This window comes from Humulus lupulus, chromosome 1 (genome assembly GCF_963169125.1).
Source record: "Humulus lupulus chromosome 1, drHumLupu1.1, whole genome shotgun sequence".
In the NCBI taxonomy this organism is placed as follows: domain Eukaryota; kingdom Viridiplantae; phylum Streptophyta; class Magnoliopsida; order Rosales; family Cannabaceae; genus Humulus; species Humulus lupulus.
In genome coordinates this window covers 6134817-6145552 of record NC_084793.1, presented here as the reverse complement: position 1 = coordinate 6145552, position 10736 = coordinate 6134817, and the positions used below count along the sequence as shown (strand labels likewise).

The window sequence follows — 10736 nt, the reverse complement described above, 5'->3', positions numbered from 1 at the left end:
CCGCTACAGTGCACATTGCAAACAGTGCTAAACTCGCTAATCGAGTCGTTTGGCCATAAACGTGTAACTAAGTATGATTAGCGGTTTAGGGGTTAAAAACTTTGGTTAAGATATAACGTTTCACTAGAACGTTTACTGTGTACATTGGGATCCCAAAAATATAATTTCAGAGTTTATTACAAGAAAGTGTTTACAACAGGCCGTTCTAAGCGGCAAAACAGGGTTCAGCCCTAGTTCCACATTCAAACCTCGCCCAAGTATTGGTCGAGCAGCTGCATATGTACACGTCATCACCTAAGCTCTCCAACTCAAGGATGGTCCAGCTTCCTTTTTCCTTTACCTGCACCACAAAGCACCCGTGAGCTGAAGCCCAGCAAGAAAACTCATATGCTCATAAACAGTCATATCATGATATCAAATCATATCTGGCATGCCTAGCAATCATAGCTCTAATCAGCATGCAAATGAATTCAAACAGATGCTGGGGTATCTAGGATAAGAAATCCTGGCCTTCTGATTGGAGGACTATCAAGTCAATCCTAATCAGATGAGTGTCGCAACACTTGAGGTTCTGGTAAACCATGCTGAGTGACCGACAAGCGAGTCACTAATTCAAGTGGAAGGGTGGCTGTTGGGTAAGCCTCTAACCTTCAACAGGTTCTGGTAAATCATACTGAGTGACTGACAAGCAAGTCACTAATTCAAATGGAAGGCTGGTTGCTGGGTAAGCCTTTAACCTTCAACAGGTTCTGGTAAACCATGCTGAGTGACCAACAAGCAAGTCACTGGGGCTTCAGTGCCCAAAGCCATGCATATGATGATCAAAATGATCATACAGAGCTCATAGCTCTGATCAGATGAGTGAATATCACTTTGAGGTCCTGGTAAACCATACTGAGTGACTGACAACCAAGTCACTAGGGCCCCAGTGCCCATCGCTGTGTAACAACACTGTTACCTAGGCTTTCCCGCAATGGCTCTTATCAAATGAGTGACTGACAAGCATGTCACTAAGGGGCCGGTACCCATAGCCATGTGACCTAACAGTCACGGGGCTCGCTGGCCCTGGCTCTAAATGACTAGCCTTTGGCTAGATAAACGCTTGTGTTATATTCATCGAACTTGAGGTCGGTCCTGCATTAATGCTCTTTGAGTCATTCAATGCAGAAGGTCGATTAGGTCCAATCGACATAGCTTGCACTAAACACTCTAGGGTTGTCATGACTAGTGAGTTAGCACGATGTGACCAGTGCCCAGTACCACTGCCGAACTTGACTAGTGAGTCACAGCTTCACAGTTGATGCTAACACCTTTGCCAATTCTGACTAACGAGTCAGCTCTGTGTGACCAGTGCCCAGTACCACTGCCGAACCTGACTAATAAGTCACAGCTTCACAGTTGATACTAGCACCTTTGCCAAACCTGACTAATTAGTCAGTACCATGCACAAGTAAGCAATGCTATCAATGTGTATCATATGCCAATCATCCAAGAACAGGGCATTCAGCATGCTTACTAAACAGTTGCTAGCATAATTATGATCATGCACAAACACAGAGACTCAAGCTCTGACCAATCTCATATTCATCATTCATGGCATGCCCTAATCACATGTTTCTTGTGCATCACATGCATCGTACTTAATCATCCAGCATGCCTCAACAATAATCATATGCAAATGGGCAAGATTGCGAAGCATTCATTATGCTATCCATGTTTACATTTAAACATCCAACATGCATCAATCATAGCCATGCATGTCACATATGGGGTGCAGTTTTCTTACCTTGGGTTCGAGCGAGAATTAATAAAAGAAACGACCTTTGAGAACGATCAGGTCCTTTGGTCCTTTAACGGTCACCTAGTCATAACCAAAAATATAGGATACCATCAATGAAAATGAAAGCAAAGGTTTCCAAACCAATATTTAGCCTTCGGGACATCAATCCACACTTAACCGGGTAGTAGGATCGACCCCGAGGCCTTAAGCTAGCATCCCCAAGTCAAAAACCTATTTTTGGCAAAATCTGCCCTGATGGGCCGCGGCTCACCATAGCCATGCCGCGGCTCACCCTCAGACAGAGGCAAAATCTTGCCCAGAAGCACACTCAGGCCGCGGCACATTACGCAAACCAGCAACAGTAAGATTTTCTTCCCCTGCGTTTCCCTCTAAACCAAACCTTCAAACCAATTCAATCACCAAACATCATCTACAACTCACCCACATTGATAACTCTACAAAATAGAGTTATTTTACCACTTTTTATGTGCTAATTGTTGCTTAATTCTTTAGTTTTTAATTGATTTATTAAGTTTTTAAGTAATTTTGAATTTATTAGTCTTATCATGATTTTATATACTTTTGTGTGTTTTTATAATTATTTTGTTGTAAAATGTTGTAGTTAATTATTTGAATTATTAGTGGTAAAAAAATGTTGTATTATTAAACTTAAATGTAAAATATAATTAAGTTATAATTAATATTTTCAAAGAATTAAATTGATTTATTTTATAATTGAAAATATTGTATTATGATTTATTTTATATTTATTTTGTAGAGAATTTATGCTCTTGAAAAGCAATGAAAATGATGAAAGAAGATGGCATTTTTGTGAAGAATAGCAAAGGGAATTGGCATTTTTCCAAGCAATTCAGGCCCACCTGCCCAGGCCCAAGTAGCAAGCCCATGCCCATTCCTTCATCAATCACACCTACACATGCCCCTCACGCAGAAGCCAAGTGCCAATCCGCCTGGCATCACAAGATCAACCATGTCCCAGCTTCTCTCCACATCCAGCACCAACCTGAAGCAATCAACAGCCTCTTCAGAGTCCCACGCCTGCCAGCCATAGGCCCATGAGCCTCCAACACGCCCCAGCAGCCCCTAGGCCTGCCACCATGCATGCCCAATTTTCTTGAGCCAAACATTGTCCCCTTTGTCTCAAAATGCCAATTTTTTACCACACTTTCTACATATTTTACCCAAAAACATCATAATTATACCCTATAATTTACCCCTATTTGCCATATTATAATTAATTAAATTAATTTAATCAATTTAATTATTTTAAATTGATAATTTTAATTCCCATTTTTTGGCTATAAATAAGGGAGTTAGGGTGTCCATTTGAGGGAGAGGTTACTCTACACAAAGTTTCTACACATTCAAAACCTCTCAATTCTCTTCATCTTCTTTTTATTTTTTTCTATGTATTTTTAGAGGAAAAATTTGAGGAGAAACCCCCAAATTTTCGTATTTATGTTGTAATTTTTAGTTTGTATTTACTATTCTAGTTATGAGTTTATAATCTTTTTAAGATTATTAAGGTGATGATAAAACATTATGTAACTAGATAGTGTTTATTTTGTAAATTGATTTCCCATTTTGTGCAACAAAGTTTATGGAATTTTCTTCTTCAAATATCTTCTTTCATCTTAAATATCATGTATTTTGGATTGTTAGCACATATTTAAAATTTGTTCTTCATTAGTGCAAATACATAATATTCTTTGTGTAAGATGTGTCATTAAATTGTACACATCCATGCTTAGAACAAAAATATTATGTTTTGCCTTATAAATAATGTTCATTGATTTATTTGTTATCTCATTAGATTGATTTACACTAAATGCTTTGAAATTATAATTTTGAAAAGTGAAGAAAAATCCTATCTTTTTATAAGAAATTTGTGCTTAAAATTATAAATCTTTTTGGAAAATGATAGTTTAAATTATTTTAACTATCACTAAAACTTGGGAATCAATGTACTTATAAATATTATTTAACTTACATTTTGTGGATTCTAATCCTTAATAATCTTATTTTACCATCTTGTTTACAATTATTAATTTATGTTTATATATTGTCTTTTATTTATTTATATATATTGTCTTTAATATCTTTATTATTGTCTTTTATTATACAAAAAATCTCATCAATCTTTGGAACTAGGTTAGAATTTATTACTTTTGATTTAAAATAGTTTTCTTTTCAATTTTAGACAACTCCTTTGGGTTCGATCTCGTGCTTACACGAACACTATATTCCATATACGATTCGTGTGCTTGCGAGTTATAAATATTTAAAACATACCCGTTTTGGGTCCATCACACATCATAACCCACGTTAAACCTCAACCAAACTTCCATTAATTCCAACTAACCACCAAGAAATCACAAGCTGAAACTTAAAAGAAAACAGAGTATAATCAGACTTTCATGGCTGAATTTCCTTACCTTAAGCTTGGTTTTTAATCCCCTTCAATGGCTGAATCAAGCCCCTAAGCCCAAACCTTGATTTCCTAGCTTGTTACCTTAAGTTGGCTCTCAAAATTCCAAAGGGAGAAGGAAGAGAAATGGTGCACGGTGAGGGAGAGAGATGAGGATAATGATGCTCTGTTTTTAAACGATTCTACAGCCTTCTAAAACTCAAAGGCTGATTGAAATATCCAACATTTTCATTATACATTTTTTTTTATTATAAATCAGAGTTTTAATACATAAAATGTACAAGTTTACAAATTTAAGAAATAGTAATGGAAAAATAGTGTTTAAAATATCATTTTATGTTTTAATGAGATTAAAGAGAGAGAAACTTGAGTAGTCAAGTATTGGACCCAAATGTCATATAATTTTAATTGGGGATTTTTATAAAATTAAGAAAGTTTTGCTAAAAGGCTTATTTGAAAAGAATTTTAGTATTTTGGGTCCAAGTGTAATTTTAAAAAATAAAAAATAAAAATAAAAATAAAAAAGAAAAGAAAAGGCTTCAGCCTTTCTTTTTACCCGAGCCCCTCTCTCTCTCTCTCCTCAGAAACTCTCTCTCTCTCTCTCTCTGCGTGCTACTGTTGCTGACAACGCAGGAGTACTTTCCGGCCACCACTTTTAGCCACGTGCCGGACCGTTGGATTCAGAGGCCTCCGAACTATCGTCCCACGCGGGAATCTAGAGCTCACTCGCCGATTAAACGCCTCAACCACTCGATTTAAGTTCGGCCACCCCGCGACTTCAAAGTTGCGATTCGGCCACCTCGGGCATCCGTTTGCCGATCCGTCACCACCATCGTGCTCCTCGTGTTGTGGGCTTCAAAACCCAATAACTTGTTCCTACATCTACCATAGTTGGGTGGTGGTCCCACCACGATCCACCGTAGACCGACGGTCAAAACTTAGTGTTCGAGGTTCCGAAGTACGTTTTGAGTTTCAGAAAATCACCGTTTGACTTGTTGTGGAACCCGATCATTGTGGTTTAATTTCTTTGACCTATATTGTGATTGATTAGAGTAATTGTTATTATGTGTATTTATAGTATATAATTATATATTATTGATATATGAAATATTTTCTGTAATTTATTGGCTGTCTGGGATTATATGTATTTTTTATACAAGTTTTGATTTTGGGATTGTCCACTTTATAGCCGTTGTGCTGTCCAATTTTCTAGAAAATATTAGATATTAAATAAAGTATAAAAATACATATTTAATTGATTTTATATTAATATGGAAATTTTTATGATTAAGTAATTTTAATTATTATTGTTATTATTTTGTTAAGTAAATCAAGAATATAGTTTCATATATATATATATATGAAAAGTGTGATTTATAGTAAACCTATTATTTAACAATTATTCTTATATATTAATATTTTGTTAATATTTGAATATCAAAATAATATCAGTATTAGTTTCTTACAGTTATTGATATTTGTAAGACCAGTAAATTTTGGATAAAGTATATTTATTATATCACTGGAATTGATATTATGACTAATTAATAATAATATAAATATTTATATTTATATTATTATCATTATATCGATTATTACAACTTTATGTTAAAAATATGATTTCTTTTATAAAATGACTATTTGAATATATACATTCATATATGTATTGTTATTGAAGTATTTTTGTTATTAATATTGAAGTAAGTTTATTTATAGACGATAATTATTATTCTTGTTATTATTATCATAAGAGTACATTATCTTATGAGCAAGGTTTAAAGCATGGTTTTATATGAAGAGTTATTTGTATTACGTTGATAATAATTATTATTATCATTCATATAGTTTATGGTATTGTTAATATACACTATCAATAGTGTATATTTACGATTTTGATAGAATTTAATAAATGATGTGCCTTGAATAGGATTTGTATGGATTTGATTGATTGACTCTTGCTGAGCAATTTTAAAATAAGCTAAGGACCTAAGGTAAGTAAATCTCACCTTTTGTGCTTAAGTGTAAGATGCATGACTACATTGATTGTGTACATCTGATGAGTTAAGTATGGTATGATGATGATGCATATGATAAGTATGTGAAGAATGGTTATATGAACACCATAAAGGTGTTGTGTGATATGTAATTGATGAATTCCGTGATATGTGAAAGATGTCTTACTTGGTTAAGAATGATATGAATTATGTGCAAGTATGTGTTCTTATGTTGATGGATATGTGGATTACTTTATGTTCATGATTTGTTATATGTTATGATATATGAAGCGTTTAAGTTTTTAGGCTGGAAACCTTAGACCTGAGCCATAGCTCTACGTTAAGGTATAACAACGCCACCAACCCAAAGCTTCATGTATTATGACTAAAGATGTTTTGAGTTATATGAGATGTGATACAATGCCTTGATTGAATACCATCAACATGAATCATGAACATGAACATTGGCATTTCAGCATCAGCATGTATGCATGGCATGTACAGTTATGTGATACATTATTATGTGATATAAGACCATGCATATGAATATGAGAAAAGTTATGAAATGCCTTGAAAAGTCTTATGTAAAATTTAACATTTTAATGACACAAGACTTAAGCAAAGTGATAATAATATGTTTAAAAATGGTGCCACTGTTTTTATGAAGCAATTAAGTAAGTTCAGCAAAGAAGACGGAGGTCTATAAGACTAATAGTGGCTGCCCACTAGTATGGGCTAGGTCAGAGTTGACCATTCAGACATGCTTGCCATGTTCCCGTCTTTCTCCTCCATATGTGTAATAAGTATGACAGCTATGGCGACGATGAAATGAGTGTTATGATGAGCCTAGCTGAGATGATGGCTAGCCGGAGGAGAACCCATGGGATTTTATATGATATGTGTAACAAGCCCTGCAGGCATTGGCCGAATCAAACAGTATGCACAAGTGATATTGGGCCCATAAAAATGTGAAACTAAAAGAAAGAGCATAAAAGTATAGTTTGAAAGTGCATGAGCAATAAATGAAATGCATAAGTATATAAGTCAGCATATTAGTATATGTGCACTACAAACTCACGACATTCATGTGTATGTGTATGCATGAGATTTGCTTACTGAGCGTTAGCTCATTATGTTATTTTCCAACATTTTTCCAGGTGTGGCTTTAGCTGTTGAGCAACTTGTGGAGCACGGACTCAGTAACAATGCAATAATGGTTTAGAGTTTTCATATGGCTGCCTTAAATTTAAAGTATTCATACGTGTAATAATTTCTTCTAATAAGTTTATATAAAAGTTTTAAATTTTTCTGTATTTCTTCGTATCATTTTATTTAATTCTTTTGGTCAAGTGCCTTACATACTCGTAAACCCTAGAATTACGAGTATGTGGCAGACGTACCCTACCTTAGGGACGTTATACTGATATAAATCCTTAAGGTCAAAAGACCATAATGCCCCTAGGCCAATTTAAAAGCTTCTAAACACTCCCAAGGGTAAATTCATCATTTCCAACCTATACCGTTAATTATAATTAACGCTCTCCAATTCCCTCTAATCTCAACATTCTCAAATGCCAATAAATCATACCCCATTACCCTTTAATTCCCGGTAATGTTCTAATCATCAAGATGACCCCGAGACTCACCCCGAGCCTCGAACTTAATCCCGTTATGACTAGACCGAAAACTTGCATTCCCATGATCGTCTCATGTCGAATGGCTCGAACCAATCCACATATAATGTGGTAAAATTATAATTCACCCATATGCATAAAATTACACAATCACGCCCCCAACGGCCAAATTACCAAAATGCCCTTGCATTTAAAATATGAACCCATATGCATGCATTCACTATTATATAATAATATAATTCACATAAACATGCATATAATTATTAAATACCATAATAAATCAATTATGGCCCTCCCGGCCTCCTAATCAAGGTCCTAAACCTTATTAGGAAATTTGGAGCATTACAATGCCCTACAAGTTCTACCATGGCCACACTGGGCGTATGTAGCGCCATTCATAAGGGTATGCCCCGTAAGTTCTACCATAGCTGCACTGGGCGTGTGTGGAACATCACCAAGCGCACTATTGGTGTTAAGGTTAACAAGCAGGTATATTTACTCATCATATACTTCATACGCACTCCATTATGTTTATTTTGGGCTACTTTTACTATGTATAGAAATGGTTGTTTATGTATGTTTATTTATGGGTTTTTGTTAATTTTTGAGATGTGTTCCCTTTACTTGGATGAGTTGATGATTTTATATTCGATATTCTTAGTGGAAATGATTGAGAAAAGTTGAGTTATTTTAATTGTTCAGATAGTTTGTTTAGCGTTAGCTGATTTGTCAATTGTTAAGGGTACATTTGTTTTGATATATAACATATGTTATGGTTAGATAACCAAAATCCTAAGTTGTTGTGCTTTGTTATATTAAGTTGTAACAGGATTTATATTTAAACAGATTATAGGGAAGAAATTAGTATAAGATTCAGAACCATTTGCTAATAGCCTTTTGGTTATCTAATTTTTGTTAAATTCATTTCAGCATATTAAGAAAACATTTGAATAATGTAATGCTCTTTTTTCTTGACAGTCTACCATTAGTTCGTGGAGTCTACCTTTTCTTGATACTTTTCGTAGCTCAAAGGGTGTCAATCTTTACAAGGTAAAGTATTTTTCTGCGCTTAGTTGCAGCTCATGAACGGAACCTGTAAGAGCCTATAAATTTGTTTAACACCCTTTATTGTCAGAAGAACTTATTTGGCTCTCTATTTAGGAGGCATCATCCCAATTCAATTTTTTCCATTCAGCAGATAATGTTGTCTAATCATTTTGGTATTTAGGTATCGTTTGAACTTGATTTGTGTTGTTGTGGTCGATTAGACTTGGATTTAATTTGTGTTGTAATGGTGGACTTTGGACTTTAAGTTTAAACTTTAACCATGTGTTGAGATTTGTGGTTGTAGGCTTTTGGTTTTAAATTTTAATTGTGTTGTGTCTTGGATTGAACAAATAGACATTGGAGTATTGGACGTTTGATGATGTGCTGTGATTTGACGTTATGTTATGCTCTTATAGACTTTTAATTATGTTTCAAACTTTCAAATTTGTGAATGTAATTATGTTTTATATATTTATGTTTTAAAAACGCACAAAAATGGATTCCAACAATCCAAAATTTTTAGTTTTTTTTAACTAAAACTTTTAAAAAAATAATAATAAATAAATAAATTCGGTTTGGTCGGTTTAACCGACCAAACCGCGGTCCAAAACGGTCGGTTTTTTCTTTAACTGGTTTGGTCGTCGGTTTTTGGATTGCACCAATCATGACCGAAAACCGAATTCTAGATTTAATAATATGAAAAAACTGCCCAAACCAACCGATGCTCAGCCCTACCACATATATGCCAAGAATTGCCAAAATATGAAAGTCACCCAATTCATCATAAATGAGTTCACATGCATATTTAATACACCTAAACATGCATATAATCATTTAATTGCATAATAAATCAATTATGGTCCTCCTGGCCTCCTAATCAAGGTCCTAAACCTTATTAGGAAATTTGGGTCATTACACAAGTATCCTTGTTTAAAGCTGATCATGGGTGTCGTTTGTACGTGTATGACCACGTCTTGGGAAGTGGTTGTTAGATATAATGTAAGAATTATTACAACTATAAGCAAAATAACACAAAAGACATGATGATGATTAAATAAATTTACAACTCCATTACAAAAATACAAGTAAATATATAAATAAGAACAAGAAATCACAACTCTACGACAAAAGTTACAAATAGACTAGAAATAGTAATGCAAGGAATGTAGAAGAAGATACAACTCTTATAGCAAGAGGAAAAGGAAGAAAGATGATAAGAAGAACAATAAAAGAAATAATAAGCAACAAGAACAATGAAATAAATCACTCTCACTTACACAACTAAAGTGAAGAGCATCGGGGATCACCAACTTGAACAATATTTACAATTTTTGTCAAAAAGCTTATTTCCTCCTATCTCAAGCACTAAGGGATTATCTCAATATTGGAAATAGCTATGTGGAATAATCAAGCATTTTGGTATATTTCTAGTCAAGTGCTCTAGTGGATAGAAAATAGTGTTGTCTTACAAGTGAGCAATAGACTCCTATTTATAGAGTTTTCAGACACCATTTGAATTTCAAATTCCACAAACTCCAATGGTTGTTACCAATGTTTAATTGGATGTTTATGGAATTAAAAATGAGTTTTGGGAGTTACGTGAGGTGTTAGAACCGTTCAAGATGGAAAAAATAAATTGGAGTTGGTTGTTAGCGTCCCTGGCTGATGGACCCAAAACGGGTATGTTTTAAATATTTATAACTCGCAAGCGCACGAATCGTATGAAGTATAGTGTTCGTGTAAGCACGAGATCGAACCCAAATGAGTTGTCTAAAATAAAAAAGAAAACTATTTTAAACCAAAATTAATAAATTCTAACCTAGCTCCAAAGA

At 34.3% G+C, this 10736-nt stretch overlaps 1 long non-coding RNA gene across 1 annotated transcript; it reads left to right on the top strand.

Annotated features, from left to right (window-relative positions):
- Positions 1 to 5167: 5167 nt before the first annotated feature.
- Positions 5168 to 7601, top strand: LOC133795706 (uncharacterized). The gene is made up of 3 exons (XR_009875398.1): positions 5168 to 5245; positions 6157 to 6220; positions 7381 to 7601. It is a non-coding gene; the product is annotated as an uncharacterized LOC133795706 (long non-coding RNA).
- The last annotated feature ends 3135 nt before the right edge of the window (positions 7602 to 10736 follow it).